We start from the raw sequence: 13,258 nt of genomic DNA, 5'->3' as shown, positions 1-13,258 counted from the left end.
ATGCTTTGCAATTATGAAATGTTAAACCCAGATGAATTTTTAAATTCAACATTGAATGGAGATATAAACATGTGCTGGTATTAAAAACACTTAACATGAAAAAGACATTCACATAAATTAATATAATTTATATAGAAATTAATTTTACTTAGTATAATTAAAAATATACTAAAATAAGGTCATAAAATCAATTTAAAAATACTTTGTGTCAGACATATTGTTAAATATCCACAACTGTTTCATTTAAATTTAATATGAGAGTTATGATTTAGATAATTATAAAATGTGACTTTTAAATTTAATGTTTAGAAATCATTTGTTGTGTAGTTCAGTTGTTGTGAATTTATATCACGTTACTCTATCTTCTAAAGTTTTCTCGTTGTTTTAAGTGAGTATTGCTATATCATAACATTTCATTTTTTGTAAAAGGTAAGGATGAACAAGTTAGTGCAAGGAAGTGAAGTGACTTTAGCCATTGTAACAATAGAGTAGAGGAGAATAATTTGATTTATCAAATGGTGTTCTAAAGTAAATAAACCTAACTATGTGGAATTTGACAAAAAACAAAACAAAAGCTCTAGATACAACTGTGGTAATCAATGGTATGATGAATTTCTGTACATATATTTGACTTGTTTTGAATGTATTATTTTAAAAGAAGTGGATTGTGTGCTGTCCATTTATTGTTGAAATGTGCCGCCAACGAGTCAAAGGCACTTATTATGACTTGTTGGCAATAAATTGTTTTTTAAGTGAATTATTATGTTTGTCTTTTTAATGAAAAATAATATTCAGAACTCTCTAACATTATGAATACTGTATTGTAATATAATTATTTGGCAAAAATAAATTATAATGCACTTTCACCACTTGACAACTTATAATTTTAGTGAGAACCTACATCTGAATCCTTGTCACATAACTGTTCACAGAAGTTTAAGTTAATCCTTCATTTATTCATGCAAGGAGGTTTTATGACATGCTATTCATTAAATACTTCCCATATCATTATACACAAAACAAAGAAGAGACAGATCCAATCATTTTTCTTTTCATCAAATACATTTATAAGGCATGTTTATATCACAAGTGATAATTTATTGATATGTATTTCACATTTTAATAAGTTACATTACGTATAATTTGATTTTAGAACTTGGACAAAGAAAGAAAGAAAAAATTCACGTTTTTAGTGAGTCCTTAAAGGTGATTCTAATTCAAACTGAATGAAACTCTGCATTTTGCAACTCACCTTCAGAAGCTAAACAAGTGTGTTCACAATCTCGTCTATTCTCAAACCGATTAGCATTTCCTTCGCACCCTCCATAATAAAACTGTTCACAACGGCGAGTTTGAGAGTTGAAGTACCAGTAAATCAGATATGCTCCACAAGGTCCAGGAGACTTGGTTAGGGAGCAGATATCACTGGCAACTGAACATTAAAACTTAAAAAATCTGTGTTTTTTTACATTCAAACTATATTTGAATTAAAATTATGGAGAAGATAGATAAATATTATTTTTCAAAAACATTTTGATAGCTGATTGCTCATCTAAACATGCTGTTAACATTGAATTAGTAAAATGTTTATACAGTAAATTATAAAAGAAACACTTACATTGCTCTCAAAAGTGTATGCTTCAGTAATTTTTGGTATCTAAAATGTTTACTTAAGTACTTCTTTTTACAATAACATTTGAGATTTTAAAGAATAATGTGAATTAATGAACTGTTAAAAGTGTAAATACTGAACATTTGTTCAAAAGCTACAGCTCTAGTTAACTGTAGCACACAGTAAAGTTTGGCATTGGTCATCTGATTTAGAATACAAAGTACACATACAGGACAGACACATTTAAACTGTACTTTAAAAGGCCCAACTGAAGAAAGCATGCTGTATAGCTAATGTCTGAATCAAAGCAAGAAGTTTGCTTGTGGATTGCTAATTTACAGATATCTACAATAATATTATCTTAACTCTATTGAATAGGTCCCAGTAATCATGTGATGGCATACCATGTAGTGGACACAAAATTATCATTACAGAACTATTTAAGAAAGAATAAATGTTACAAGTATATGAGGTGACAGAAAGTCCTACAAATTATTTAAGATACAGAATCAATACTATGTTTAAACCTGTCACTTTGACTGGTTGGTTAGTTAGCCTCATATCCTTTACAAGATTCTATAACAGATTCAGAAGTTACTGTACCCTCCAATTTTGTAGAAATGAATAATATTTAAAGTAAAGTAAAAATGTGACAAAAATTAAGAACTAACTAAAGTTCTAAAGTTCAATAAGAATCAACCTTTAATTAGCTTTGCTACGTAAGCTTTTAACTGATGTTTATTTATTCTGTCCCTTGACCCTAATCTGAACCTCCTCAGGCTCAAAACATTGCAAATTGCTCCTGACTGCATATTCTTGGTACTCCATGTACATAGTTAAGATCTAATTTGATTTTCATATCAAAATGAAAGGGATATATTTGTAACTAGTCTTTTATTTTAAAGAATTTTTTATTTCAATTCAAAGAAGAGTCAATAGAATATCATGTATAATAGTTCTGTCTTAATGCAACTAAATGTGGATAGTTAGGAAAGTATCTGAATAATCTTCCTCTACCTAAGATAGAAACCTACTGATAGTAGTTTATGTACATACTTAATTATTCTTATCCAAGCAATTCTTTGGTAATGTCACACCAGATAATAAAAATATTACAGAAAAAAAAGGGTAAAATTTAAAATATGTAATTATGAAATCACCTGATATTTTTGTTACATTACAGATGTTTTCACATTGCTCTCTGCTAGGAAAGCGATTTCGGTTGCCCTGACAACCACTGTAAGTAAACTCTTTACATTGTTCTGACATGAAATCATAATACCAACGAACCAATTTCCCACGGCATGGGCCTTCTGCTTTAGGCAGTACACAGATTTCTAAAAAACCAAAAAAACTTTAGATGTTTATAAAGTTAATTTTTCTTGTTTAGATCTCTTAACTGTACATAATCTCAACTACTTGAAAAGTAGAAAAACCGTCAATGAAAAAAACTGGACGTGAACCTACATCAAAAAATTGCCACTACATTTTTAAATACGGAGCTTTGACAATCTTATTCTCAAATACAAAAATATATTTAACATTCTAGTTCATTTAAAAAAAGTAATGACAGTTTTGCAAACTATCTTTTAAAAATAATAGAACACTTAATCCACATTCGAATTCTGGTTTAGCCATAATAAAACAATATTAATTTTTTAAATGTCAACACAGAGAAACCTATATATAGGACATTAGTTGATTTGTAAGTTAATAATTTATTAAATAATAGCTTATTTCAAGATCAAGTTCTATGATTTTCCATCACTTTGATTTTTTTACATTAAACATGGCTTTTAGTTTTTATTTGTATCTAGTATAATATTCAAAAGCAAGAGTTTTATTTATTAGGTAGTTAAATAATATAAATTTTTTTAAAATTATAATAATAATTTTGTATATCTCTAACAATTCTGATAATTGCATTACCTTTGGCACCAAGTGGAGAACATTTGTGTTGACACTGACTTTCAGTTGCAAAGTTATTTTTGTTTCCTTTGCACCCTCCATATGTGAATTGTTTACATCGACCATCAAATCTATCATGGTACCATCGTGAGAAAGATCCCCTACATGGTCCAACAACCAAAGGCTGCTCACAGACGTCTAAATTTTATGATGAAATTATGAGTCAAGAGTTAATAGAAATGAATCTTGTATGTGCAACACTAACACACATGCAACAAAAATACACTGGGGTTGTACAATTTAACAAGCTTTTGAACCAAAATATTTCAAATATGATGGACATTGTAAGAAATAGAGAAAAGTATTTTCAATATACTAGAAACAATTCCATGATTGCCTGACACAGATCAAAAATGTTAGAAAACACAAACATCCATTTAAAGTTCAGTCTCCTTAACAATTTAACGGAGATGCATATATTATAGAGTTATCTATCCCACGATTATCCTAAAATCAGAAATCTCTGTACAAATTTCTAGAAGTAATACATAATAAAACATCACAATAAACAGAAGCAAGAACTGTTCTAAATATTTATAAGAAACAGTTTAGTACTAAATCATTAAGAAACTAAGGGAAAGAAGCAAATCATATTAACCCCAGCTAGTACAGCGGTAAGTCTACAGATTTACAATGCTAAAATTAGTGGTTTGATTCCCCTCGGTGGGCTCAGCAAATAGCCCAATGTGTCTTTGCTCTAAGAAAACATATATGTATATACATATATACAAATCATATTATTATAAATTAAAATAGAAACAAATTAAAATAAATTAACATACCATACACTAATAAAGTTTCTTACCATGTCATTATTTCTTCTATATATTTCTTAAGTAATTTTGATATATAGAATAGTGCAGATCTAAGAAAAAATTATTTAAAATAAACATACCAAGAAAGTCTTGAGCTACACATGTTTCTTCACATATTTCTCTACTAATGAATCTGTTGTTGTTACCAAGGCAACCACTGTAGTTAAATGTTTCACACTGCCTTGTTTCTACGTTGAAAAACCATGCTTGATAATGTGAACCATCACATGACCCTTGAACCTTGGGTAAAGTGCAAGCATCTAAACAAATATGGAACGTTTAATAAAATCAACCATCCATCTATTTATTCCTAACCCTGTATGAAATACATTTATTTTTATTTCTATCCTTTTATAAAATGCATTCCATTTTATTCTTGCTGCTCTGGGAGACCCATTAATTTTAACTCCTACCTATGTATGAAAGATATTAACATTTATTCCTATATGTGAAACACTGAGTTTCACTCCTGCGTTTTTCTGCCAAAAACAATCTGAAGTTAATGGTTAATAATTAGTTCATATTGAAAAGCCTTGATAGTAATAACCATAAAAAATAAAGTGCATTAAGTAACCATATTTCTAAATAGATGATACAAAAACTTCTCAATTCTAAGAACATAAGAGGCAAAGAAGACATCAATTTCTTATATATACAACAAACATTTTAGAAGTATTACATGCAATACTCTAAAGCTTTCATTTTTACATTATTCTTACCTGCTCCTTTTGGATCAACACATATTTTTTTACAGTCTTCTTCTGAGTTGAAGCGATTTCCATTGCCCTCACATCCCCCATACCAGAACCTGGAGCAACCACCATAGGTCATGTCAAAGAACCACTTAACAGCATAATCACGACATGACCCAAGCTCCTTAGGTAGCTTGCAAACTCCTAAATAATGTTAAAACATAATATACAGCTAATATTATCATTCATTAATATACAGTTTGTAACTAAAATTAATTTCAAGTCATTATGTTTTTACAGCACTTCTATGCAGAATGGTAAAAAAATAAGGGAAAAAAAACTCTTCAAAGTTTATCAGTTTACCTCCAGTGACTTCAAGGTCAATTCTGGGACTAGGGGGACATCCTTCAAAGTTAGGTCCACTGGCTATGCGTGTACCATCAGGACAACAACCAAATGTTGTGTCCACACAAGAACAACCTTCATAATTTGGTCCCTTAGCCACTGTTACACCATCATTACAGCATCCATAAGGCATTGTAGAACAAGAACAGCCTTGATAATTTGGTCCTTCAGCTGGAGTTTTTCCATCTGGACAGCATCCATATTGTAAGAGGTCACAAGCACAACCCTCATATTGAGGACCAGTAGCAACACTTGTGTTATCAGGGCAGCATCCGTACTCAGTGGTTTCACAACCACAACCTTCTTTATCAGGTCCAGTGGCTGGAGTGACACCATCATCACAGCAACCATACAGTAAGTTATCACAGTCACAACCTTCTTTATTTGGTCCAGTGGCTGGAGTGACACCATCAACACAGCATCCATACAATAAGTTATCACAGCCACAACCTTCTTGATCTGGTCCAGTGGCAAGAGTGACACCATCATCACAGCAACCATACAGTAAGTTATCACAGCCACAACCTTCTTTATTTGGTCCAGTGGCTGGAGTGACACCATCAACACAGCACCCATACAGTAAGTTATCACAGCCACAACCTTCTTTATCAGGTCCAGTGGCTGGAGTGACACCATCATCGCAGCAACCATACAGTAAGTTATCACATACACAACCTTCAAAGTTTGGACCACTAGCTGGAAAGTAGTCATCCTGGCAGCATCCAAAGGGATATTCTTTACAAGTACATCCAATATACCTTAAACAATAAGAATAATAACAGTTTGTTTCATGAAAGGAAAAGCACTCATAGTTATACAAAGGTTTAAAAATTATTCTAATGATACAGGTGACAAATTGATTTAAAGAAAACATATTTAACCAGGACTTAGACATAAATAATCAACATTCAGTTTAGAAAATATCTTATTATTAAAATAAGTTGAGGTCTAAAAATGTATCAGCCTCACATCAAATTGAATGTTGTAAAAGCTTTATATATAGGTATGTTGTTTACCATCATGCAGGAAGAAGTGATGACTTCTTTAAATATTTAAACTCATGTTTAAAGAGTGAAAACACAGTCATGTCATGCCTTACAGCATTCTTTCCTCTTAAAAACTGGTAAAAATGATCAAACTTTTTAGAGTCAATTTTATATGTAAATGCAAAAAAGACGTTTTTTTCAAATATCATACCCTACCATGTAAAAACATTTTGTAGAACAGTATAAGCATTTACAAATAAACATAAACAAAGCATATTACAGAATTTCTAAAAAGGTATTTAGACTTCTAAACACAAATGCATTACAGCAAGACCTCATTTAAAAAAAAAAAGTTGATTACACACAAGTTACATGCAATTCATTAGCTAAGGAAAATATTACAGTAATTAGTTAAAGCTCACAATCATTTGTGATACTTAATCAGTTTGAAAATAGAATTAAACAGTGAATTATCTGTAGAAGATTAACAGTATTTCTACAAGAAATACATTGCTAATGGTTTTGTTCCTAACTAGCAGTAGGACATGACTTCAAACAAAATGTGAGATTTAATTTTGAATGAATGTTATAATAAATATCTTTCAAATTATATCGAATGTTTAACAGAATACATTATTCCAGTTTGTTCTTATGTAATCAAGCTATTTGTTCTAAAAAAATGACACAAGGTCTTATATAATGGCCACAGTGTAAATAAAACAATTTAAATGTTTTCTTTCTTAATACCAAGAAGTTTTACTGCACAACTACGAGTTTTAAATTAATGTCTTTATTCCTGTGTAGTATATATTTTAACTTTTTTAAAACCAACTGAAAACTATATCCTACAATCTAAAACATATCCACAAGAAGGGGTTAAATTGTCATAAAAAAGAGGTACTCAGTTGAGTTGGGTGAAGTGGATCTGTTTTTGAAAAAGATGAAAAAAAATCTGTGTGTAGACATAAAAATTGACAAAGAAGCACAAATAAGTCCTGGTACTAACACCACCTTTTTAAAAAAAAAAGAAAAGAAAGAAGTCCTGGTACTCAGTACTAATGAATACAAGCAGAATTTCACTCCTGTCCACAAGAATAAGAAAGATATTTAAATTGAAATAATAAAAACAGAAACAAGTACATATATTACAAATCAAGATGAAGAAACTGCTATACTCAGTTGTTTAAAAAAATAATTTATATTAGAAAGCATTCTTTTCTAGAAATATAGCTTAACAATCTTAATGGTAAATCAACATGAATAATAAATAGGTTGCCTTGTTACCTAGGGCCTGATGCTGGAGTTAATTCATCTGGACAACATCCATAGGGAAAGGTTTGGCAGCCACAACCAAGATTTTTTGGTCCCATGGCAACAGTGTGATTATCTGGGCAACACCCATATGGGAATGTCTGGCAGCCACAACCAAGGTTTTGTGGTCCTGTAGCAAAAGTGAAATTATCTGGACAACATCCAAATTGAGATGTGAAACAACAACCTTCATTATATGGTCCTTGAGATGGAGAGATGCCATCAGGGCAACAACCAAATGGAAATGTTGAGCAGTCTGATATAATCTCTTTATCTAGTTCTTCAGTATGGTCCACTTTTTTACAGCCTTCTAAAGCTGGTCCCTTTGCAGGTGTAATATCATCTGGACAACAGCCATATTCAGTTACCAGACAACACCCTTGATTCTCTGGACCTTCAGCAAAAGTGAAACCATCAGGACAACATCCAAATTGGGAGAATAAACAAAGAAAGTCAAATTCAGTAGGCTTCAGAAGTTCACAACCCTCCATATCAGGACCCATTGCTGATGATATATTATCAGGACAACAACCAAACACAGTTTCTGTACAACTGACAGGGCCTACTGTAACGTTCAATTCTTCACAACCTTCTCCATCTGGTCCCTCAGCATTTGTAACATTATCAGGACAACAGCCAAACACAGTTTCTCCACAACTGACAGGACTTACTGTAATGTTCAACTCTTTACAACCTTCTCCTTCTGGTCCCTCAGCACTTGTAACATTATCTGGACAACAACCAAATACAGTTTCTGTACAACTGACAGGACCTATTGTAATGTTCAACTCTTTACAACCTTCTCCATCGGGTCCCTCAGCACTTGTAACATTATCAGGACAACAACCAAATACAGTTTCTGTACAACTGACAGGGCCTACTGTAATGTTCAACTCTTTACAACCTTCTCCATCTGGTCCCTCAGCACTTGTAACATTATCAGGACAACAACCAAATACAGTTTCTATACAACTGACAGGGCCTACTGTAACGTTCAACTCTTTACAACCTTCTCCATCGGGTCCCTCAGCACTTGTAACATTATCAGGACAACAACCAAATACAGTTTCTGTACAACTGACAGGGCCTACTGTAATGTTCAACTCTTTACAACCTTCTCCATCTGGTCCCTCAGCACTTGTAACATTATCAGGACAACAACCAAATACAGTTTCTATACAACTGACAGAGCCTACTGTAACGTTCAACTCTTTACAACCTTCTCCATCTGGTCCCTCAGCACTTGTAACATTATCAGGACAACAACCAAATACAGTTTCTATACAACTGACAGGGCCTACTGTAATGTTCAACTCTTTACAACCTTCTCCATCTGGTCCCTCAGCACTTGTAACATTATCAGGACAACAACCAAATACAGTTTCTGTACAACTGGCATGGCCTACTGTAATGTTCAACTCTTTACAACCTTCTCCATCTGGTCCCTCAGCACTTGTAACATTATCAGGACAACAACCAAATACAGTTTCTATACAACTGACAGGGCCTACAGTAATGTTCAACTCTTTACAACCTTCTCCATCTGGTCCCTCAGCACTTGTAACATTATCAGGACAACAACCAAATACAGTTTCTGTACAACTGACAGGGCCTACTGTAATGTTCAACTCTTTACAACCTTCTCCATCTGGTCCCTCAGCAGTTGTAACATTATCAGGACAACAACCAAATACAGTTTCTGTACAACTGACAGGGCTTACTGTAATGTTCAACTCTTTACAACCTTCTCCATCTGGTCCCTCAGCACTTGTAACATTATCAGGACAACAACCAAATACAGTTTCTATACAACTGACATGGCCTACTGTAATGTTTAACTCTTTACAACCTTCTCCATCTGGTCCCTCAGCAGTTGTAACATTATCAGGACAACAACCAAATACAGTTTCTGTACAACTGACAGGGCCTACTGTAATGTTCAACTCTTTACAACCTTCTCCATCTGGTCCCTCAGCTATCGTTATATTGTCAGGACAACAACCAAACTGTGTTTCCATGCATACAATGAAACTTTCTGTAACATTCAACTTGATACAACCGTGTTCATTTGGTCCTTTAGCTGTGGTTACATTGTCAGGACAGCACCCATACAAGCTATCTACACATGCCTCTGGTTCTCCACTACCTTGAATATCATCACATCCAAAAAACCCTAGTCCTTGTGCTATTGTTATGCCATCAGAGCAACATCCATATTCAGTTCCTTCACAATCACCAGATCCTTCTATATCATCATGTACACTCATGAGAGTGTCAGTTTCTGGACAACCTTCATTCCCAGTTCCTGATGCTAGAGTTACACCATCGGGACAACAACCATAGGGGGAAATGTCACAAATCTCATCTGAAGGGAGGTTATCACATCCAATAAAATTAGGGCCTAGAGCATTGGTAATATTGTCTGGACAGCATCCATAGTCTGACACTTGACATTCAATAAATTCAGCTTCTTTACAACCAGTGAAATTTCTATCTTTAGCAAATGTTACTCCATCTGGGCAGCAACCATAAAACGAATCTTGGCATTTTGTCTCATTAGGGCATCCTGAGTGAGTTTCATCTGATGCAGGTGTCTGTCCATCAGGGCAACATCCAAACATTGAATCTTTGCATCCCTCTGTATCTGGACAACCTTTTCCTCCTTCACTTTGGGAAGGTGTTAGTCCATCAGGACAACAGCCAAACTTTGTTCCATTACAAGTGTTCACTATTTGACAACCTTCCCTGAAAATAAAGTTAAATACATACTTTTAATTACAAATCCTTAACTCCTAATCATAAATCAATGTCTTTGTTCTACTACAATTAGTACTGATTGCTTTGTTTTAAATTGTTTAATAACTTACATGCTTTTCAACTGATTTTCAATAACACTGATGCAATAAAAATAATTACAATGTATGAATACTACATACAAAGTGTATTTGAAATGTACTAGAAAATTAAAAAAACAACAATGAAAGTCTTAAAAAACTGTCACTGTTGGAGCCACTGATTAAATTAGTGTAACAGAGACTGTTAAGTAAATTAGTTAATTTACCAAGTTGCATAAAAAATTTTAGTAAACAAACTTCAATTCTCACATCTTATAAGTTGAATGAATTAAAAAGAAGAAATTTTACATCTATATTGAAAAATCAATCAATAAATAAACATTTAGTAGAATATTTTAAGCTATATTAAAATAATAGCTGATATTAGGGTGTTGCAACAACACTTTAAAGAAAAACTTAAAATGGCTCTAAGAATAAACATTTAAGAGAAAAATATAATCTGTATATTGCAGTACAGAAACCTTAAAAGTATAAAACCTGATTATTTGGAACAGATACATACTTGAAAAAAAGCAATTTAACCAAAACATAAAATGCTTGTCACCACATCCTTACTTAAAAGGTCCAAGAGCAGGAGTTATACCATCTTTACAACAACCAAATTCAGTTGTTTCACAACCACCTTTGGGAAGAGGAAGTTTAGGGCAACTTGAAAAGTTTGGTCCAGCTGGAGTTACTCCATCAGGGCAGCAGCCATGTTTGGTCTTCCTACAACCTCCAGTCATTATAATCTCATCTATAAGAGCCAATAATGTGAAATCAATCGCATCCTGAAGTTAAAACCAAAGAGGTAAATATATAACTTTATAACTAAATACAGCACTCTTTTCATTTGTATGCACTTGTGGTTTGTAGATTTTTGTACAAAGCTATACACAGCACACACTATCTGTACATAGCATCTCCAATTTTCAACTGATAGACTATGGGGTGGAAAATTAGTATTTACCTCCAATTATTGGACTATTCTTGTTGGATCAAATAGCTGAATTTACCCACAGTTTCTATAATGTATCCACAGAATTAAAGTTAAGACTTCATTTTTACAGTAACAGATTACAAAGCATGAATCTTTAGATTCACAGTCCTGGTGTACTATCCACAAGGCCATGTCCATCTACTGTGCATGAAGGTTTGATTTTCTTTTTTTTTTAACAATTCACCATACAACATCAAATGTTCCACCAAATTCAAAACATCTTTTTTTTTAGAATACAGATGTGATGTTAAGAATATAGTTAAAAATCTAAATTAAAATTTATTTGTTCCTATCAAATTATAATTTCATGTGCATGTCCTCTTGTTTAAACTCAATTAACTGTATCAAATTCCAATGCTACATGAACTTGAAATTTATAAAACTTTTAGATATGAATGTCAGTATGTTTGACAGGCCATGCTTTCAATTAGGTGCATTTCTCAACAAGATATGTATCCATGAATGCAGAAAACAAAGCTTGCAGAGAGTAAGGGACATAGCCCATTATATGGAATAAAACCATATGAACCTTATCTGTTATATCTAAATGTTGTCATAGTTAGGAGGTATAGAATCATCTAATTATTAATTAGTAACTAATTACATATAAATATCCACAGAAACAATTATTTTATATTCTGTTAGGAACAAGAAGACACTTTCTGCCATGAAATTTTACATAAAAAAACAAATAATTTAGTAAGTGAGTCTTGAATCCGGATCTGCTAACAGGTCCAGTATTCTACCATTATCTTTCCTTCTTTGATAAATGTAATAGTTAATATCCAAGGACTTAAAGTAAATTACTTATAAACACTCATGCTATCAAAGAATAACTCAGAAACTTAATAAAGCTATGTCCCAAGAAAGGATCAAGTATCACCATGTAAATAAATGCAAGATGCAAAATAATGTGAGCAATGTATATCAGAAGATAAGTAATACAGCAGACGATGCAAGATGGCTACTAAATGAAGATCAAATGTAAGTAAACCCATAACAGAAAGAAGGAAATTAACCAAGTTCTCAATAAATATCAGAAAGAACTTGGAAGAAAAACAACCAAACGACTTGCAGTATGTAAAAGCACCTTCCACATTTATGGTTTACCTAACAAGGCTATCCTCTCTGACCCATAGTTAATTGCAAAGATTTATCATGCCACCCCTTAGGTAGTTATCTGGTAGATATAATATCATAGCTTACTCTAATCAACATGCAATATTAACATTGCTCATAACTCAGCCCACTTGGTAAAGATTATAAAAAAACTTGTGGTGGGTACAGCAGAGGTAGCCCATTGTCTAGCTTTGTGCTAAACTACAAATAATAAGATTATGAAAACAACCAGAATAACTTCACAAGGCAAAATGACCAGTTTTGACGCAATCAATTTGTATTCTAACACAGCAAATCCTGACTCATTAAAGCTTGAAAATGATAGAATAATAAAGAATGTACAAAACTAACAATTTCCATAATAACACAACTCAGAACCTTCTTTTTCAATAAAACCTAATTCTACCTTGAAGTTAAAAATTTAAAAGAAGAAGGCTTATTACCAGTATACAATAACTTTGTTTTGAAGTTAAAGCCCTCAAAAGACCCACTCTATAGATAAAGATTTAGCATAAA

At 32.6% G+C, this 13,258-nt stretch overlaps 1 pseudogene across 1 annotated transcript in view; it reads right to left on the bottom strand.

Moving 5' to 3' along the window:
- LOC143226516 (papilin-like) overlaps positions 1-13,258 on the bottom strand; it is a 146,596-nt pseudogene that overhangs the window by 27,417 nt on the left and 105,921 nt on the right. Inside the window, exons 17-24 of the transcript XR_013014654.1 lie at positions 11,200-11,380; positions 7,763-10,534; positions 5,451-6,250; positions 5,115-5,291; positions 4,476-4,655; positions 3,542-3,718; positions 2,773-2,949; positions 1,253-1,432 (exon numbers count right to left, since the gene is read on the bottom strand). The product of XR_013014654.1 is annotated as a papilin-like (transcript). The remainder of the gene's footprint in view (positions 1-1,252; positions 1,433-2,772; positions 2,950-3,541; positions 3,719-4,475; positions 4,656-5,114; positions 5,292-5,450; positions 6,251-7,762; positions 10,535-11,199; positions 11,381-13,258) is intronic.

The sequence above is a fragment of the Tachypleus tridentatus genome, chromosome 9 (assembly GCF_004210375.1).
Source record: "Tachypleus tridentatus isolate NWPU-2018 chromosome 9, ASM421037v1, whole genome shotgun sequence".
In the NCBI taxonomy this organism is placed as follows: Eukaryota; Metazoa; Arthropoda; class Merostomata; order Xiphosura; family Limulidae; genus Tachypleus; species Tachypleus tridentatus.
The sequence above is the reverse complement of the archived record's forward strand: the minus strand, read 5'-3'. Positions and strand labels throughout refer to the sequence as shown.